A 20,691-nucleotide genomic window follows, 5' to 3' on the forward strand; every position below is an offset into this window, starting at 1 on the left:
TGTCTCTCTTTCTTCTTCTTCTGGGATCCCAATTATTCTAAAGTTGTTTTGTCTTATCGTATCACTTATCTCTCGAATTCTGCCCTCGTGATCCTGTAGTTGTTTCTCTCTCTTTTTCTCAGCCTCTTTATTTTCCATCATTTGGTCTTCTATATCGCTGATTCTCTCTTCTGCCTCATTTATCCTAGCAGTTAGTGCCCCCATTTTTGATTGCACCTCATTAATAGCCTTTTTGATTTCGACTTGGTTAGATTTTAGTTCTTTTATTTCTCCAGAAAGAGTTTCTCTAATAACTTCCATGCTTTTTTCAAGCCCAGCTAGTATCTTTAAAGTCATGATTCTGAACTCTAGTTCTGACATCATACTAATGTCCGTATTGAGTAGGTCCCTGGCAGATGGTACTACCTCTTTTTCTTTTTGCTGAGGTGATTTTTTTCGTCTTGTCATTTTGTCCAGAGGAGAATAGATGAATGAGAGAACAAAATGCTAACAGGTTATCAACGTCCCCAGGAAATATACTCTATACAAATCAGAAAAGACCTGAAACCAGGGGACAAGAAAGGGAAAGAAAGAAGAGAAAAAAAAAGGGAAAAGAAAAAGATAAAAAGAAACAAAAACAGAACAAAACAAAAAAAAACAGAATATGATCAAATATGATCAGGCTAGTGCATAGATCAGTGCCACACACTAGCTTTTGGGCATATTTTGGTCTGTTAGAAGAAAGTGCCTGCTAAAATTTTAAAGGATGAAAGACTTATATATGTACAAAATAAGGGTTGATACAATGAAGGGATGGAAGATAACTGTAAAGATGAAAATTATAAAAGATTTTATAAAAGGAATTGATAAGAAGTTGTTTTTTTAAAAAGAAAGAAGGAGATTTAAAAAGAAAAAGAAAAAAGAAACAAAAGGAAAAAAAAGGGAGAGAATGTGATCAGGCAGGAGAATAGAATAAAGCCATACACTAGTGATTAAGGGTATATTTTGATCTGTTAGAAGAAATTGTATCTCAAAATTTTAAAGAGAGAACAACTTATATATATATATATATATATATATATATATGCCAAAAATAAGGGCAACTACTATGAAGGGATAAAAATATGACTCTCAAAATGAAAAATAAAGTTTTTTTTAAAGAAAGGGATTGATAAGATGTTGTTTGAAAAAGGGAAAAAGAAAAATTAAAAAAAACAGTTAAAAAATTAACTTTGAAAAACTAATGAATTATGGTGAAAAAGCCATGAATTCTATGTGCAGTATTCCCCTAGCGCTGGAGTTCTCCCGTTCTCCTTGATCGGTAAACTTGGTCTTGGCTTGCTGGCTGTTTCGTGCTGATCTTCTGGGGGTGGGGCCTGTTGCCGTGGTTCCCAAATGTCTTTGCCGGAGGCGGAATTGCGCCGCCCTTGTCGGTCCGGGCTAAGCAAGCTGCTTGGGTTTGCTCTCAGGAGCTTTTGTTCCCTGCAAGCTCTCGGTACAGCTTTGGAGGACCAGGGTGAAAACGGTGGCCTCCCAATCTCCGCCCGAAGGAGCTGAGAACTCGGGGTCCCGCTCTTCAGTGCCCCCAGAGAAAAGCAGTCACTCCCTTGTCCCCGGTCTCCTGCCGCACTCCATGCTCACCTGGCCTGTGACCGAGCGTTTCTATCTCTGGCACCCGAGCCCATGTGGAGTCTCCAAACCCAGCAAATCCCTGTGGTGCGCTCCCGCGCCGCTCCTCCCCGGGGAGGAAGGGGAGTCTCCCCGGCTCTGCCGCTTGTTGGGTCCCTGCTGGAGGAGCAGTGGCCCAACTGGGCCGCAGATCACAGTTTATGGCCACCCCGAGCTGACAGCCCGCGCCTCGGCTCCGTCTCTGCAGCCGGCTTCCCCGCTCCGATACCCGGGAGCTCTGCCGCACTCAGGCAGCCCCGGTCTTTCTGTGACCCCGAGGGTCCTGAGACCACACTGTCCTGCGAGGGTTCCACCCCCCGCTTAGCCACTGGAGCGATGTCCCTCAGCGGAGCCGACTTCTAAAAGTTCCGATTTTATGCTCCGCGCCTCTATCACTTGCCAGAAGCGGCCGACAGAGGCCCCCTCCCCCGCCGTCTATCCTCCCGAATATCGCCTCGGATTCACTTCTCCGCATGTCCTTCCTTCCAGAAAGTGGTCGCTTTTCTGTTCAGACTGTTGTTACTATTCTTATCTTCGATCTCCTGTTGAGTTCATAGGTATTCTGAATGGTTTGATCCCTATTCCGCTGAATTCCTGAGACCAGACGAAATCCAGGTCTCCTACTCCTCTGCCTTCTTGCTCCGCCCATTTGCCTCCTCTAATTTCTTTTTGGGTTATGAATAGATACCTGTACTCCCTCCAAACATGAGCTATAAAGACATGGAATCATAGTGTATTTGACTAGAATTTTATGTGGTAATCATGTAAAACTTAGACTACACTGTGGTCTATCATTAATATGATAGATTAATTTCTATATAATAGCATTACTCTATGTAGTGATTAGGCAAAGGAAAAAATTTTGTGAATTTTTAAAGTTACTATTACTCTTTCATAGTAAATCCAAGTTCTTAAAATCTCTTGTCTTCGTTATTACTTATCTTTAAGTTCTGTCAGTCAACATTTTCCTTCATATTTACATACATCCACTAACACTTAATTCAGAGGCAATGTTCTGGTTTTAAATTTTGGTTCATTTCATGTTACCCACTACAGCCTGGCTCTAAGATTCTTGTTGCTCTTTTTTGTTCTTCTTTTTCTCTGCCTCTTACCTGAGTCATCTGGGAGCCTTTTCAGCTCTTCGCTGCCTGGAAGACCTAATACTAGTTATTCTAGATGATGGAATGACTGTAATTACAGTAACTCTGAGTCACTGGGCTTTAGGTGGATGGTCCAAACCATAAGAACATGATTATGTGCTTGACCATGGTTAGGTTTAATGTGGAAGGGAAGAAGAAGTGCAGGAGAGTGACCTAGGTATGGAGGCAAGCCAGTGCTCAGGGAAAAAGTCTTCAAGGTCAGGTGTCCTGGTTAGAAGCCAGTAACTCCTGGACAAATGCTCCTCCATCTCTCCCCATCAGATCAGGGTCCTTCAAAAGGTTCCTCCTCAGCAAACGGAAGGAAATTTAAAAAGGAATTCAGAAAAATAGAGCCAAGCTTTCAGATTTTCCTCAGGAAGATAGAGTGAGATTTCAGGAGCAGTGGTGAGGATTCTGACAGGAATTTCCCCAGTTATATGCCTACATATCCCCTTGTCAGAACGGTTACAGTTATTTACCCCAAACTTAGCTAAGCTTGGATTTTTTTTTCTTTTAGCCCTTTATAAGAATAAGCCTTGATTCTTCTGGATTGTGTGAGAATTGTGTTTGAGGATCAAGGGTCCCACTCATTTAGGTTTACCAAGCTCATCTCCAGTCCTCTTAGGTGAGTTCCCAAATTTGTTGCCCATGTTTTGCTTGGGTTCCTAAGCCCGCTTTCCTAGATTCTTCTCTTGGATTCTATAATTGTCTGCACCAAGTCTTGGTATCAGCATCTACTTTTCAGCATTTTTTCAAATTAACCTATAGTCACTCATACTTTTGAAAGGTTATCAGTTGCCCAGTAAATATTTCCTACCATGTTCATCAACACATGATGTGCCTTTGGAAGTGCATTATGAAGAGAGGATAATGAGGAAATGGAATGAAATCTCAGTTGCCGAAATGGGAATCTAAAAGGGCATAATGATCAGGTTTAAACAAAACTTAAGGAAGACTAAATAAAATTTGGATTACTTGGATTCTGCCTAAGGCTAGCTCTTTTTCCTTTCAGTGGCAAAGAGAAGCTGGTACCCTGTGAGGGAGTGTTTGCAATCACGTGCACCTGTGCACAGTAACACAGAACAGGCCACCTTGCCAGTCAGGCTCTAACTCATCAAATGTTTGCGCTGGGAAGGACTTCAGAAATCATTTCTTCCAGCTTCCTCATTTTACAGATGAGGAAACTGGGACCAAAAAGCCACTTGCCCAGGGTCAGTCATGATGACCCTGTGCAGAGAAGCAAACAGCCCCAGCATTAATTCAGTGCCGTGAGGACAAGCTGCTCCATAGCTGGAGCTTTGACAGCTAAAACCATTTTCACTGATCTCAGAAGCTGAGACAGAAGTTTGTCCTCTGGATATTTCTTCTCTTGCCTTAAAGGGAAGGCATTCTACTGTCATTCCAACTTTCTGTTAATTCTCTCTGCTTTCTCTCTGCTCAGACACTTAGAATCACCCCTTACTTACTGTGATAGAAGCTGATTTCATTGGCCAAGACTATAAAACTTCTAGTCAGCGTTACCAGAGAGGAAATGTTTGGCACTAATTTTCCATAAATGTTGAGTTTTCTTCCTTTCCCTTTATGACTTTCGTGTCATTTAATCATTACCTTTAAGTTTACATTCCTATAAAAAATAAATATCTATTTCCAAAGTCTTTGGGAGCTTGGCAGCGATGAGGCAACAGCTGTGGGCTCCTGTTCTTTTTCTTTTTCCCATTTCATAATAACTCCTTATCTATAACACATTTTTCAAATTTTAAAAAGTTTTTTTAAGGCTAGCACTGCCCACTTCTATGATTGAAACTACATAATTTTCCTGGCCCAGGAGTCACTCTGGGGGGAGGTAGATGGGAGGGAGAGAGGACTGAAGTAGAAGCCCCTGTACAAGTTAGCAGAATTACATATGCCCACTCAGACTCCGCCCCACTCCCAGGAAGATTCTGATACATCCTTCTTCCCCAAATCATTCCCTCTGAGGCACAGTTCTCAAGTGTGGTCCACACACCAGCAGCCCCATCACCACTTAGATACTTGCTAGGAATGCAGATTCTCTAGCCCCACTATACACCTGCTGAGTCCTGCAATTCCTGTTTTAACAAGCCCTCTTTAACAAGACTTGGATGTTCATGAAACTTTGAGAACCACTTTGGCAGAGTGTAGCTCCCAAATGAACAATGCTCATTTTTATGTGAAATATCTGGGTTAAAATCACTGTTATGCCCACCATGTATATATACTGAGTCTTTCATTGGCATGTCTGAAATTTGCCCGTTTAAACTTTTGCACAAGTCTAGAGGACCAAAGATTATAGTTTTTGCTCCAAAGAGAGCATTGTCTCCTCAGAGTCTTCTATGGGCACTGGCCGGCCCAGCAAAGTTGCGGTAATGAGGCCAAAAGCTCATTAGTTTACACTGTCCTAAAGCGCTTAGGAAATCATTGCATATAAAATTAGTAAGGAGATGCAAAAACCAATTTCACTATATAATGTTTATTTTTAACTTTAAAATCCTAAGCTATTCTAGTGATGAGTTGGGATCTCTTGCACATCCAGATTTTAGAAGTGCAAAAAAAAAAATAGCAGTGTACTTACAGAGGTTTAAAAGATCATTGTGAGAAAAACTGCTCTCTTTTCACTAAAACTGAAGAATTAGTTTCAGCTGGTGTAGATACTTCCTCTGAGTGTGGGTGTCAGTGTTTGCAATGCCTATGTATTTGGATGAATACAAATAAGTTTGTGTGTCTGTTTGATTGAATGGATCTCTATGTTTAGTGAACACAGGCCTATGTTCAACTGTAAATAGATGTAGAGATGTGACTCTTTTTGGAAGTGTACCTATAAATATATGCATGACTGGAGAGCTATATGCCAAAGCATCTATATGTATGCATGCCTTAGGTCTGATTTAAACAAGGATGAAGAAATCCACTTAGCCTCTGCTCTTCTGTCTTCAAGAGCTAGTTTGAATTTTTTAAGTACTGTTTTTTAGGCAATGATACATTCCTCCTTGTTAGAAGATATGTAATTTTTCCTATTATAAAAATAATATTTGGTTTCTGGAAAAGACTTTTGGAAAATGCAAAAAATGTAAACAGTTCAAATTAAGGTATTCCTTTTTATACTGTCCCTTTTCTTTACCTTTTTTTTTCTCTCCTTCTAGACTAGTGTTCTTTACATTACTCCCTGCTTTCCTCTGTCTCCCTCATTGTCTTTCCACATTGTCAATATAGTTGTCTTCTTAAGCATGTCATAGATAGGAGATAGCAGTCAGATATTTGAAGCAATTCTTAGGTGCAGAAATTGGTTGTTTCTGACCATGATAGATCAGAGACAGACACATAGCATTATTAGGGAAATATAATAATATAATGCATCAGATGGAAACTTTGCATATAATAGAAATATAATATCAAAGATGATAAGCAGACTATATAAAATGAATACATCCAGTCTAAATCAATTATAATAATAGCTTCATTTATTGAGTGCATAGTGTGGTCCAACTGCTTTTTATATGGGGTATCATTTGAAATACTCAAAACAACCTTAGGTCATTCTATTTTCTTTTATAGATGAAGTAAATGAAGCTTGTAAAGAATTTTCCCAGGGCACAAATGGATTTCTAACAAATGATATGATGTGCATTAACTCCCAGTTCTGTCTGATCCAAATCCTCTGCTTTTAATCCCTATGCTATACCCCAAAATATATAAGAAGAATTCATAAATTAAATGTAACACAATGAAGAAAATACCAATTTTGGAGCTAAGAGGAACTGAAAGATCTTCTAGTCCAATTCCTTCAATCAACAAAGGAGAAAAGCTAATGTACTGAAGTATTAATTTGCTGAACATCCGACAACTAGGGGCACCTGGGTGGTTCAGTCGGTTAAGCATCCAACTCTTGATTTTCGCTCAGGTCATGGTCTCAGGGTCCTGGAATGGAGTCCCCCACGTCAGGCTCCATGCTCAGTGGGGAGTTGGCTTGGGGACTCACTCTCTCCCTGTCCCTCAGCCCCTCTCCACATGCGCACACATGCTCTTTCTGTCTCTTTCAGATAAATAAATAAAATCTTTTTTTTATTTTTAGTTTCAAGTAGTTTTTTTTTATTTTAGGAAACTTTCTTGAATTATGTATAGTTTTTAATTTTTTTTCATTTCATTTCTTGGTTTCCTTCTTCTAGGGCTACTGCTATATGTATTTTAGATTTTCCTTGCCTGTTTGCTATTGCTATCATGTTTTCAAATTTTTTAATCTCTCTCTTTACATCATTCTGACTTTAAAATGTTCTTAATTTCTGTGTTATACTTCTTTTAAGGCATTATCTGTTGTGTTTATCTGCTCTCGTGTTTTAAAATTCACTCTCCCTTTCAACTTTATTTTTTTCATTCCTTTTAGTTTTTCTTCTGAATTCTATCATCTTTTCGAATCTTCTCTAACATAATTAAATTAAATTAAATTAAAAATTAATTAATTAAAAAATCTTTAAAAAAATTAAAAACATCACACAACTAGTTAGTGGCAAAGCAGGGCTTAGAACACCAACCTCTCCTAAGTGTCACGACCATACTGGCATCTAGATCTGTGGTTCCTTTGATGTACACTGGCTCCGACTCTCCACAGGGTATGTCCTTACAAACCTATCTGTATATTATCAACAAGAATCTCTTTTAGCCCAGACTAAAAAAAGTTGCTCTGCCATCCCGTTTTCCTACTCAAATTCATGCTTATTTCTGCTTTAGTTGTATGCGTTGGGAGGGAGAGGTGGAGGGAAAACTCTCCAAATTAGAAGAAGGCCACAGATTCTGAATGTGATAGAAAAAAGAACAGAAAGAAAAAGAAGAATCAAGATTTTGACATTGTCCCACTAAATCTCCATTTCTTGCCAGTGGACTTTGATGTATACTGAACCACCTCTTCCGAGTGAGGCAGGTAATGGCAGGACAGAGGTAGTAAAAGATTCAGTGTCCTATACCTGAAATTAATATAACACTTGTGTTAACTGTGCTGAAATTAAAATTAAAAAAAATAAATAAAAAGAAAGAGATTTGGTGTCCTAAATTGTGACACATAAGCTATTTGGTTGATCACGTAAGTCTTTGTATTTTTGCTCAGAAATTCCAAATTGTTACTATTTCTGACCAATATCAGAGAAAAATCAATATAACTGGTCAAAGAGATGATCACATTTCAGGCTATCATCAAGGACTCTTCATCTTTCTAAGTTAAAGCATCTCATTTCTTTCTGAATTTCTACTCTGTCCCTCTTCCTAAAAATCTTACATGAGAAACCTTTACATCTTAAATGAAACTGAAAGTAATTCTACTTAGGAACACACAAGCTGGGAATTAACTCCCATAAATTAATAGGGTCACACTCTCATTTTTCTGAACAAAGAAAATCAATAGTACACTGGGTACTGTGTTATTAGTGGCTAACTCCATGAGAATAGAAACCGTATGTTTTGCTCACCACTGTGTATATGTCCTGCTCCCAGCAAGGTGCCTGACAGAAGTCTGTACTTACTAAATAAGTGCATGGTGAAAGAATGATTGAGAGAATGAGTGGATCTCTCTAACAGAAGGCATCATCATTTATTTGTTAATATGTCTGTCTCACTTTATTTATTTTTATTAGCTTTATTGAGATGTAATTCACATATAGTTTATCCATTTAGTGTACAGTTCAGTGGCTTTTAATATACTCATAGAGCTGTGCATCCATTACCATAATTCACTTCAGGACATTTTCATTACCCTATAGTGAAACTCCACACCCCTGAGTCTTCACCCTCCTTCACATCTTCTCGTTCTTCCAAGAGCCCCATCCTGCTGTTTCGGTAGATTTTCCTGTTCTGGACATTTCCTTTAAATGGACCCATATAACGTGTCTTTCTTTGTGACTGGGTTCTTTCACATAACATAATGTTTCAGGATTTGTCTGTGTTGTAGCATATATCAATACTTAATTTATTTTATTCCTGAACATTGTATGGATATGCCATTTATCAGTTCATCCATTGACGGACATTTGGGTTGTTTCCACTTGTTTGGGTATTATGAATGATGCTTTTATGCATATTCACATACAAGCTTTTGCGTGGACATGGGTTTTCATTTCTCTTGGGTGTGTATCTAGGAGAGGAATTGCTGGATCATTTGGTAACTATGTTAACCATTTGAGGAACTTCCAGACTGTTTACCCAAGTGGCTGTGTCACAAACATTTGTTGAATTGTATATATTTATTTCATCTGCAAGTTTTCTGTGGGTTTTCCTCACTCCATTGAAAGTGAAAATCAAGAAGGTTAAACCATATTAAAAAAAATGCCTTTAATGGCACTATTTAATTCCATGTTTAATTTACTGTTTCCTATTGAATTGATTGTTGGATAATACACATATTAGGGACAGGAGATGTTTAGGTGAACAAAAATCCTCTCTCTGGTATTTTGAAACTCAACTTTTTCCATCCATCACAGAAACTAAGTTTTCTTTAGGATGTATGACATTATTTACACAAGAGGGAATGGAAGGTAATCTGTGTGCTTCTGTATTTGCTGTCCAAGTAGCACATAATGTTAGACAGTCAAAAATTACATATTTTAGGAGTGATGAAACTGAATTTTGGAAAGACTAACTTACACATGGTTATATTAGTAGAAAGAGTTGAAGCTGGGATTTGAATCCAGGTCTTCCTGCTTCAAGTGTGTGTATGTGTATATGTGTGTGTGTGTTTTCCTAGAGGACATTTTTATAACTTCCCACCATGAACAGTTGGCATTAGAGTAATAACTTTGGCATTTCCTACTCAAGCATTCTCTGTCTGATTTGTATTTGCAAAATGATTGTTGACTAACTCACGAAGAAGCACTAATATGCGCAGTATACCTTGGTGTTTGTAAGACTAAAAGAGGAAAACTTTCTGGCAGAATATCTCAGATTCTGTCCTAATGTACTTCAAGGGTGAATTTAGATTGGAAACAAATGTACTGAGTTTTGTTCCATCTCTTTAATTCCATTTGGCATTTGTTATATTTAATATGTTAGAGGTATAAAATATCTCCTTAGAACAAAAGTTCATTATGGTATTATATATTTGTAGAGACTGTGTAAGCAGAACAACATCTCCTTGCCATCATTCAGAATTCCTAAATGATTGCACTGATTCCTCTAAGCTCTTATCTTTAAAGTATCCCCCCTTTCTTCCAAAGCTGAAGTAAGAAATGGAAACACATATGTACACATAAAAAAGTATCATCTATTTCTGATCCAGCTTTTGTTCTGATATGAAGGGGTTGAAAGAGCTGGTAAGCATAATCTTACTCATTAAGAGTGACTGGACAGAGAAGCATGGAATTGTCACATTTACATTTTAGGATAAAATCTCGTGGATGTGGGATAAATAGACATTGAAACTAATGCATATTGAACATCAGCTCTTTACCAGCCCCCTGTTATGAAATTTATATTCATTATCTCAGTTAAACCACCTAAAGTACTGGAAATTAGATAGTCATTGTCATCTCCATTTAACAGGAACTAAGGCTTGGAGAAGTTAACTTTGTCCAAGTGCACACAACCAGAAAATAATAGATCTGAGTTTTAGATCACAGATGTGTCTAACATTAAAATCTATTCTCCTTCCAGTAAACTACCTTTCCAGTTAAACTGCTGAGTCCAGTAAGAATGACTGCAGTATCTTTAAAATATAAGAGATTATAGAAGAAATTCTCTAAGATACTTGCGGAATGTATAACTTCTTCCACATGGCGGATAATTTGATATATTTTCCTCCGAGAACTAAATAAGCACCATTTGAAATTAGCACATTGTATGCAAACATCTGCTGCAAAATTAGTTTCCAAAGGAGCTTCAAAATAGCCTGTCAGATGTTTAGAGTAGATTACACCTCATATTCTTGTTTACCCTATTGATGCAATTAGCTAACATCTTTTGTGAAGATGATATTGCATGAAATGAAGATCAGTACCTACTGTACTAGTGACAGAATATTTTTAAGTGTTAAAATTCAACAAGACATTTTAGGACCAATAACTCCACTAATACCACTTTGCCTGTATATTCACTCTGAATGCTCAATGGCAACATCTATTTATGTAGCGGTCCAAAATCTGTCTTATTGCAAATTTACTGAATTTAAAAGATCAATACTTTGAATGTGGAGTGTGTGTGTGTGTGTATGAATATAATGATGATCGACATATTTTAAAATGGCAGAAATAGTTAATGAGATTGCTTTCCTCTGCATTTAAAATGTATTTCAATAATAGATATATTTAAAAAAAACTAATAAGACATAGGCATTCTCAGAATGAAGATGAGCATCTTCATAAACCAGAAGGAGAATGGAATTATAAAACATGCAGAGGTAAACTCAGTCTGAAGCCATATATAATTCCTAGATCTGGAACTGAAAATAGTCAGTGATAGCCTGATGTTCTGCTACAGGAATTAAGAACATATTCATATAATGTGAACCAAATCAGGCTTAGTGCCAAAAAAAAAATAAGAAGAGTCTGAACTCATTGCTTATCCACAGAAGTTGAAAAATCTGTGATCAACATTTTTTCCAGTAATATTGTATTAGTTTGATGTGTACAATGTAATGATTTGATACATATATGTATTGTGAAATGATTAACACAGTAAGTTTAGTTAACATCCATCACCTCACATAATTACAGTTATTTTTCTTGTGAAGAGAACTTTTAAAAATCTACTCTCTTAGGGATGCCTGGGTGGCTCGGTTGGTTAAGTATCTGCCTTCAGCTGGGGTCATGATCCCAGGGTCCTGGGATTGAGTCCCGCATTGGGCTCCCTGCTCAGCGGGGAGTCTGCTTCTCCCTCTCCCTCCGCCTGCCGCTCTCCCTGCTTGTGCTCTCTCTCTCTCTCTCTCTCTGAAAAATAAATAAAATCTTAAAAAACAAAACAAAACAAAAAACTACTCTCTTAGCAACTTTCAAGGATACAATTGTATTGTTAACTATGGTCACTGTGCTGTCTATCACATTCTTAGAACTTATGTGTTTTAACTGGAAGCTTGTACCTTCCCCCATTTCTCCCACCTTTCACACTCTGTCTTCTGCCTCTGGTAGCCATCAATTTGATCTCTGTTCCTATGAGTTTGGTTTTTTTAAGATTGCACATGTAAGTGAGATCATCCAGTATATGTCTTTGTCTGACTTAATAATGCCCTCAGGGTCCATCCATGTTGTTGCAAATCGCAGGATTTACATATTTTTCTTTTTTATCGCTGAATAATATTCCATTATATATACCTATATATCTATATATCAAATTTTCCATATCTCTTAATCCATCAGTGGACACTTTGGGTGTTTCCATGTCTTGGCTATTGTAAATAATGCTACTATTGTAAATAATGAGCATGGGAGTACAGATAGCTCTTTGAGACACTTATTTCATCTCCTTTGGATATATACTCAGAGGGGAATTGCTGGATAATTCTATTTTTAATTCTTTGAGGAACATCCATTCTGTTTTCCATAATGGCTGCAACAATAGACATTCCCACCAACAATGTACAGGGTTCCCTTTTCTCCACACCCTCACCAACACTTGTCTCTTTGAAGGTAGTCATTTTAACAGGAGGGAGGTGGTGTCTCATTGTGGTTTTAATTCGTATTTCCTGATAATTAGTGATGTTAAACACCTTCTCATGTACCTGTAAGGTATTTGTGTGTCTCTTTTGGAGGCATGTCTATTCAGTTCCTCTGCCCATTTTTAAATCAGATTGTTTGGGTTTTTTGTTTTTGTTTTTGTTTTTGTTTTTGTTTTGCTATTGAGTTGTATGAATTTTTATGTATTTTGAATATTAACCCCTTAGCAGATATGTGTTTTTTCCACCTATTTGGTAATTACTTTTTTTTCTTTTATTGTTTTCTTTGCTCTACAGAAGCCCTTTAGTTTAATGCAGTTCTGTTTGTTTATTTTTGCTTTTTCTGCATTTGCTTATGAAGTGTCAAAATAAAAACATCATTGGCAAGACCAATGTCAAGGAAGTTATTGGCCATTTATTTATTTATTATATAATTCCAGTATAGTTAATATACAGTGTTATATTAGTTTCAGGTGTGCAATATAGTGATTCAACTCTTCCATACATCACCCAGTGCTCCTCTCAACAAGTGCACTCCTTAGTTTCCATCACCCATTTAATCCATCCTCCTATACACTCCCCTCTAGTAACCATCAGTTTGTTCTCTATAGTTAAGAGTCTTTTCCTTGGTTTGTCTCTCTCTCTCTCTCTTTTTCCCTTTACTACTTTGTTTTGTTTCTTAAATTCCACATATGAATGACATCATATTGTGTTTGTCTCTCTCTGACTTACTTCACTTAGCATTATACCCTCTAGCTCCACTCATGTCATTGCAAATGGCAAGATTTCATTCTTTTTTTTTTGACATTAATTTTTATTGTTTTAAAATTTTTTATTGTTATGTTAATGACCATACATTACATCATTAATTTTTGATGTAGTGTTCCATGATTCATTGTTTGTGCATAACACCCAGTGCCCCACGCAGAATGTGCCCTCTTTAATACCCATCACCAGGCTAACCCATCCCCCACCCCCCTCCCCTCCAGAACCCTCAGGTTGTTCTTCAGAGTCCATCGTCTCTCATGGTTCGTCTCCCCCTCTGACTTACTCCCCTTCATTCTTCCCCTCCTGCTATCTTCTTCTTTTTCTTTTTTATTAAGATATGTTGCATTATTTGTTGCAGAGGTACAGATCTGTGATTCAACAGACTTACACAATTCACAGCACTCACCATAGCACATACCCTCCCCAATGTCTATCACTCAGCCACCCCATCCCTCCCACCCCCCACCACTCCAGCAACCCTCAGTTTGTTTCCTGAGATTAAGAATTCCTCATATCAGTGGGGTCATATGATACATGTCTTTCTCTGATTGACTTATTTTACTCAGCATAACACCCTCCAGTTCCATCCACGTCGTTGCAAATGGCAAGATCTCATTCCTTTTGATGGCTGCATAATATTCCATTGTGTATATATACCACCTCTTCTTTATCCATTCATCTGTTGATGGGCATCTTGGCTCTTTCCACAGTTTGGCTATTGTGGACATTGCTGCTATAAACATTGGGGTGCACATACCCCTTCGGATCCCTACATTTGTATCTTTGTGGTAAATACCCAGTAGTGCAATTGCTGGGTCGTATGGTAGCTCTATTTTCAACTGTTTGAGGAACCTCCATACTGTTTTCCAGAGGGGTTGAACCAGCTTGCATTCCCACCAACAGTGTAGGAGGGTACCCCTTTCTCCACATCCCCGCCAACATCTGTCCTTTCGTGACTTGTTAATTTTAGCCTTTCTGACAGGTGTGAGGTGGTATCTCATTGAGGTTTTGATTTGGATTTCCCTGATGCCGAGCGATGTGGAGCACTTTTTCATGAGTCTGTTGGCCATTTGGATGTCTTCTTTGGAAAAATGTCTGTTCATGTCTTCTGCCCATTTCTTGATTGGATCATTTGTTCTTTGGGTGTTGAGTTTGATAAGTTCTTTATAGATTTTGGATACTAGCCCTTTATCTGATATGTCATTTGCAAATATCTTCTCCCATTCTGTCGGTTGTCTTTTGGTTTTGTGGACTGTTTCTTTTGCTGTGCAAAAGCTTTTTATCTTGATGAAATCCCAATAGTTCATTTTTGCCCTGGCTTCACTTGCCTTTGGCAATGTTTCTAGGAAGAAGTTGCTGTGGCTGAGGTCAAAGAGGTTGCTACCGGTGTTCTCCTTTCGGATTTTGATGGACTCCTGTCTCACGTTTAGGTCTTTCAACCATTTGGAGTCTATTTTTGTGTGTGGTGTAAGGAAACGGTCCAGTTTCATTCTTCTGCATGTGGCTGTCCAATTTTCCCAACACCATTTGTTGAAGAGACTGTCTTTTTTCCATTGGACATTCTTTCCTGCTTTGTCAAAGATGAGTTGACCATAGAGTTGAGGGTCCATTTCTGGGCTCTCGATTCTGTTTCGTTGACCTATGTGTCTGTTTTTGTGCCAGTAGCATACTGTCTTGAGGATGACAGCATTGTAATAGAGCTGGAAGTCCGGAATTGTGATGCCACCAGTTTTGCTTTTCTTTTTCAATATTCCTCTGGCTATTCGGGGTCTCTTCTGGTTCCATACAAATTTTAGGATTCTTTGTTCCATTTCTTTGAAAAAAGGGGATGGTATTTTGATGGGGATTGCATTGAATATGTAGATTGCTCTAGGTAGCATTGACATCTTCACAATGTTTTTTCTTTCAATCCATGAGCATGGAACGTTTTTTGTTTCTTTGTGTCTTCCTCAATTTCTTTCATGAGTATTTTATAGTTTTCTGAGTACAGATCCTTTGCCTCTTTGTTAAATTTATTCCTAGGTATCTTATGGTTTTGGGTGCAATTGTAAATGGGATCGACTCCTTGATTTGACTCTCTTCTGACTTGTGGTTGGTGTATAGGAATGCCACTGATTTCTGTGCATTGATTTTATATCCTGCCACTTTACTGAATTCCTGTATGAGTTCTAGCAGTTTTGGGGTGGAGTCCTTTGGGTTTTCCACATACAGTATCATATCATCTGCAAAGAGTGAGAGTTTGACTTCCTCTTTGCCGATTTGGATGCCTTTGATTTCTTTTTGTTGTCTGATTGCTGTGGCTAGGACTTCTAATACTATGTTGAATAGCAGTGGTGAGAGTGGACATCCCTGCCGCGTTCCCGACCTTAGGGGAAAAGCTCTCAGCTTTTCCCCATTAAGAATGATATTCGCTGTAGGTTTTTCATAGATGGCTTTTATGATATTGAGGTATGTACCCTCTATCCCTCTACTCTGAAGAGTTTTGATCGAGAAAGGATGCTGTACTTTGTCAAATGCTTTTTCTGCATCTCTTAAGAGGATCATATGATTCTTGTTCTTTCTTTTGTTAATGTATTGTATCACGTTGATTGATTTGCGGATGTTGAACCAACCTTGCAGCCCAGGGATAAATCCTACTTGGTCATGGTGAATAATCCTTTTCATGTACTGTTGGATTCTGTTGGCTAGTATTTTGGTGAGAATCTTTGCATCCGTGTTCATCAAGGATATTGGTCTGTAATTCTCCTTTTTGATGGGGTCTTTGTCTGGTTTTGGGATCAAGGTAATGGTGGCCTCATAAAACGGGTTTGGAAGTTTTCCTTCCATTTCTATTTTTTGGAACAGTTTCAGGAGAATAGGTATTAATTGTTCTTGAAATGTCTGATAGAATTCCCCTGGGAAGCCATCTGGCCCTGGGCTTTTGTTTGTTGGGAGATTTTTGATGACTGCTTCAATTTCCTTAGTAGTTACAGGTCTGTTCAGGTTTTCTATTTCTTCCTGGTTCAATTTTGGTAGTTGATACATCTCTAGGAATGCACCCATTTCTTCCAGGTTATCTAATTTGCTGGCATAGAGTTGCTCATAATATGTTCTTATAATTGTTTGTATTTCTTTGGTGTTGGTTGTGATCTCTCCTCTTTCACTCATGATTTTGTTGATTTGGGTCATTTCTCTTTTCTTTTTGATGAGTCTGGCCAGGGGTTTATCAATCTTGTTAATTCTTTCAAAGAACCAGCTCCTAGTTTCGTTGATCTGTTCTACTGTTCTTTTGGTTTCTCTTTCATTGATTTCTGCTCTGATCTTTATTATTTCCCTTCTCCTGCTGGGTTTAGGCTTTATTTGCTGTTCTTTCTCCAGCTCCTTTAGGTGTAGGGTTAGGTTGTGTATTTGAGACCTTTCTTGTTTCTTGAGAAAGGCTTGTATTGCTATATACTTTCCTCTCAGGACTTCCTTTGCTGTATTCCAAAGATTTTGAACAGTTGTGTTTTCATTTTCATTGGTTTCCATGAATGTTTTTAATTCTTCTTTAATTTCCTGGTTGACCCATTCATTCTTTAGTAGGATGCTCTTTAGCCTCCCTGTATTTGAGTTCTTTCTGACTTTCCTCTTGTGATTGAGTTCTAGTTTCAAAGCATTGCGGTCTGAAAATATGCACGGAATAATCCCAGTCTTTTGGTACCAGTTGAGACCTGATTTGTGACCTAGGATGTGATCAATTCTGGAGAATGTTCCATGGGCACTAGAGAAGAATGTGTATTCCGTTGCTTTGGGATGGAATGTTCTGAATATGTCTGTAAAGTCCATTTGGTCCAGTGTTTCATTTAAAGTCTTTATTTCCTTGTTGATCTTTTGCTTAGATGATCTGTCCATTTCAGTTAGGGGATGTTAAAGTCCCCCACTATTATTGTATTGTTGTCAGTTTGTTTCTTTGCTTTTGTTATTAATTGCCTTATAAAAGTGGCTTCCCCCCTTGTTAGGGGCATAGATATTTACAATTGTTAGATCTTCTTGTTGTATAGACAGCTTTAAGTAGGATATAGTGTCCTTCCTCATCTCTTATTACAGTCTTTGTTTTAAAATCTAATTTGTCTGATAGAAGGATTGCCACCCCAGCTTTCTTTTGGTGTCCATTAGCATGGTACATGGTTTTCCACCCCCTCCCTTTCAATCTGGGGGTGTCTTTGGGTGTAAAATGAGTCTCTTGCAGACAGCATAGGGATGGGTCTTGTTTTAATCCAATCTGATAGCCTGTGTCTTTTGATTGGGGCATTTAGCCCATTTACATTCAGGGTAACTATTGAAAGGTATGAATTTAGTGCCATTGTATTGCCTGTAAGGTGACTGTTACTGTATATTGTCTGTGTTCCTTTCTCATCTATGCTGCTTTTAGGCTCTCTTTTTGCTTAGAGGACCTCTTTCAATATTTCTTGGAGGGCTGGTTTCATGTTTGAAAATTCCTTTAGTTTTTGTTTGTCCTGGAAGCTTTTTATCTCTCCTTCTATTTTCAATGACAGCCTAGCTGGATATAATATTCTTGGCTGCATATTTTTCTCGTTTAGTGCTCTGAAGATCTCATGCCAGTCTTTTCTGGCCTGCCAGGTCTCTGTGGATAGGTCTGTTGCCCATCTAATGTTTCTACCGTTGTAGGTTACATATCTCTTCTCCCAAGCTGCTTTCAGGATTTTCTCTTTGTCTCTGAGACTCGTAAGTTTTACTATTAGATGTCTAGGTATTGAGCTATTTTTATTGATTTTGAGAGGGGTTCTCTGTGCCTCCTGGATTTTAATGCCTGTTTCCTTCCCCACATTAGGGAAGTTCTCTGCTATTATTTGCTCCAGTATACCTTTTGCCTCTCTCTCTCTTTCTTCTTCTTCTGGGATCCCAATTACTCTAATATTGCTTTGTGTTATCGTATCTCTTATCTCTTGAATTCTGCCCTCGTGATCCTGTAGTTGTTTCTCTTTCTTTTTCTCAGCCTCTTTATTTTCCATCATTTGGTGTTTTATATCGCTGATTCTTTCTTCTTCCTCATTTATCCTAGCAGTTAGTGCCCCCATTTTTGATTGCACCTCATTAATAGCCTTTTTGATTTCGACTTGGTTAGATTTTAGTTCTTTTATTTCTCCAGAAAGAGTTTCTCTAATAATTTCCACGCTTTTTCAAGCCCAGCTAGTATCTTTAAAGTCATGATTCTGAACTCTAGGTCCGACATCGTACTAATGTCCGTATTGAGTAGGTCTCTGGCAGCCGGTACTACCTCTTGTTCTTTTTGCTGCGGTGATTTTTTCATCTTGTCATTTTGTCCAGAGGAGAATAGATGAATGAAAGAACAAAATGCTAACAGGTTAACAACGTCCCCAGGAAATATACTCTATACAAATCAGAAAAGACCTGAAACCAGGGGAAAAGAAAGGGAAAGAAAGAGAAAAAAACAAAAAAAAAAAAAAAAGAAAGAAAAAGATAACAACAAAAACAGAACAATACAAAAGAAAAAAACAGAATATGATCAAATATGATCAGGCTAGTGCATAGATCAGTGCCACACACTAGATTTTGGGCGTATTTTGGTCTGTTAGAAAAAAGTGCCTCCTAAAATTTTAAAGGAAGAAAGACTTATATATGTATAAAATAAGGGTTGATACAATGAAAAGATGGAAGATGATTGTAAAGATGAGAATTATAAAAGATTTTATAAAAGATATTGATAAGATAAGTTTGAAAAAAGAAAGAAGATTTAAAAAAAAAAAAGTTGAAAAAAGAGAAGGAAGAGAATGTGATCAGGCAGGAGACTAGAATAAAGCCATACACTAGTGATTTAGGGTATATTTTGATCTGTTAGGAGAAACTGTATCTCAAAAGGTTAAAGAGAGAACAACTTATATATATATATATGCCAAAAATAAGGGTAACTACTATGAAGGGATAAAATATGACTCTAAAAATGAAAAATAAAAAATGTTTTTTTTAAAAAGGGATTGATAAGATGTTATTTGAAAAAGGGAAAAAGAAAAATTAAAAAAATAGTTAAAAAAATTAACTTTGAAAAACTAATGAATCATGGTAAAAAAAGCCATGAATTCTATGTGCAGTATTCCCCTAGCGCTGGAGTTCTCCTGTTCTCCTTGATCTGTAAACTTGGTCTTGGCTTGCTGGCTGTTCGTGCTGATCTTCTGGGGGAGGGGCCTGTTGCCGTGGTTCCCAAACGTCTTCGTCGGAGGCGGAATTGCCCCGCCCTTGTCGGTCCGGGCTAAGCAAGCTGCTGGGGTTTGCTCTCAGGAGCTTTTGTTCCCTGCAAGCTCTCGGTACAGTTTTGGAGGACCAGGGTGAAAATGGTGGCCTCCCAATCTCCACCCGGAGGAGCTGAGAACTCGGGGCCCCGCTCCTCAGTGTGCCTGCAGAGAAAAGGAATCACTCCCGCCTCCCTGGTCTCCGGTCAGAGTCCATGCTCACCCGGCCTGTGACCGAGCGTTTCTCTGTGGCACCCGACCCTGTGTGGAGTCTCCAAACCCAGTAGATCCCTGCGGTGCGCTCCCGCGCCACTCCTCCCCAGGGAGGAAGGGGAGTCTCCCCAGCTCTGCCGTTTGTTGGGTCCCTGCTGGAGGAGCAGTGGCCCGACTGGGCCACGGATCACAGTTTATGGCCACCCCGAGCTGACAGCCCGCGCCTCGGCTCCGTCTCTGCAGCCGGCTTCCTCGCTCCAATACCCGGGAGCTCTGCCGCACTCAGAGACCCCTGGTTTTTCTGTGACCCCGAGTGTCCTGAGACCACACTGTCCCGGGAGGGTTCCACCCCCCGCTTAGCCACTGGAGCGACGTCCCTCAGCGGAACCGACTTCTAAAAGTTCCGATTTTGTGCTCCGCGGCTCTAGCACTTGCCAGAAGCGGCCGACGGAGGCCCCCTCCCCTGCCGTCTATCCTCCCAAATATCGCCTCGGATTTACTTCTCCGCACGTCCTACCTTCCAGTAAATGGTCGCTTCTCTGTTCAGAGCTGTTGCTACTCTCTTCTTCGATCTCCTGTTGAGTTCGTAGGTGTTCAGAATGGTTTGATTCCTATCCAGCTGAATTCCTGAGACCAGTCAAAACCCAGGTCTCCTACTCCTCCGCCATCTTGCTCCGTCCCCCTTCATTCTTTTTTTTAAAGATTTTTATTTTATTTATTTATTTGTGAGAGAGAGCACAAGATGGGTGAGGGTCACAGGAAGAAGCAGACTCCCCACTGAGCAGGGAGTCCGATGCGGGACTCAATTCTGGGACTCCAGGATCATGACCTAAGCTGAAGGCAGTCGCTTAACCAAGCCACCAGGTGCCCAAGATTTCATTCTTTTTGATGGCTGAGTAATATTCCATTGTGTGTGTGTGTGTGTGTGTGTGTGTGTGTGTGTGTGTGTGTGTGTGTATACCACATCTTCTTGCATAATTTGGCTATTGCAAGTAATGCTGCTATAAACATGTAAGTATCCCTTTGAATTAGTGCCTTTGTATTCTTTGGGTAAATA

The 20,691-nt window shown here is 38.9% G+C and overlaps 1 protein-coding gene across 1 annotated transcript in view; it reads left to right on the forward strand.

Moving 5' to 3' along the window:
* Nucleotides 1-20,691, forward strand: part of CHRM2 (cholinergic receptor muscarinic 2) — a 369,062-nt gene that overhangs the window by 155,325 nt on the left and 193,046 nt on the right. The gene's annotated exons all lie outside the window — the stretch shown is intronic.

Source organism: Zalophus californianus, chromosome 12 (genome assembly GCF_009762305.2).
Source record: "Zalophus californianus isolate mZalCal1 chromosome 12, mZalCal1.pri.v2, whole genome shotgun sequence".
Taxonomy (NCBI): Eukaryota; Metazoa; Chordata; class Mammalia; order Carnivora; family Otariidae; genus Zalophus; species Zalophus californianus.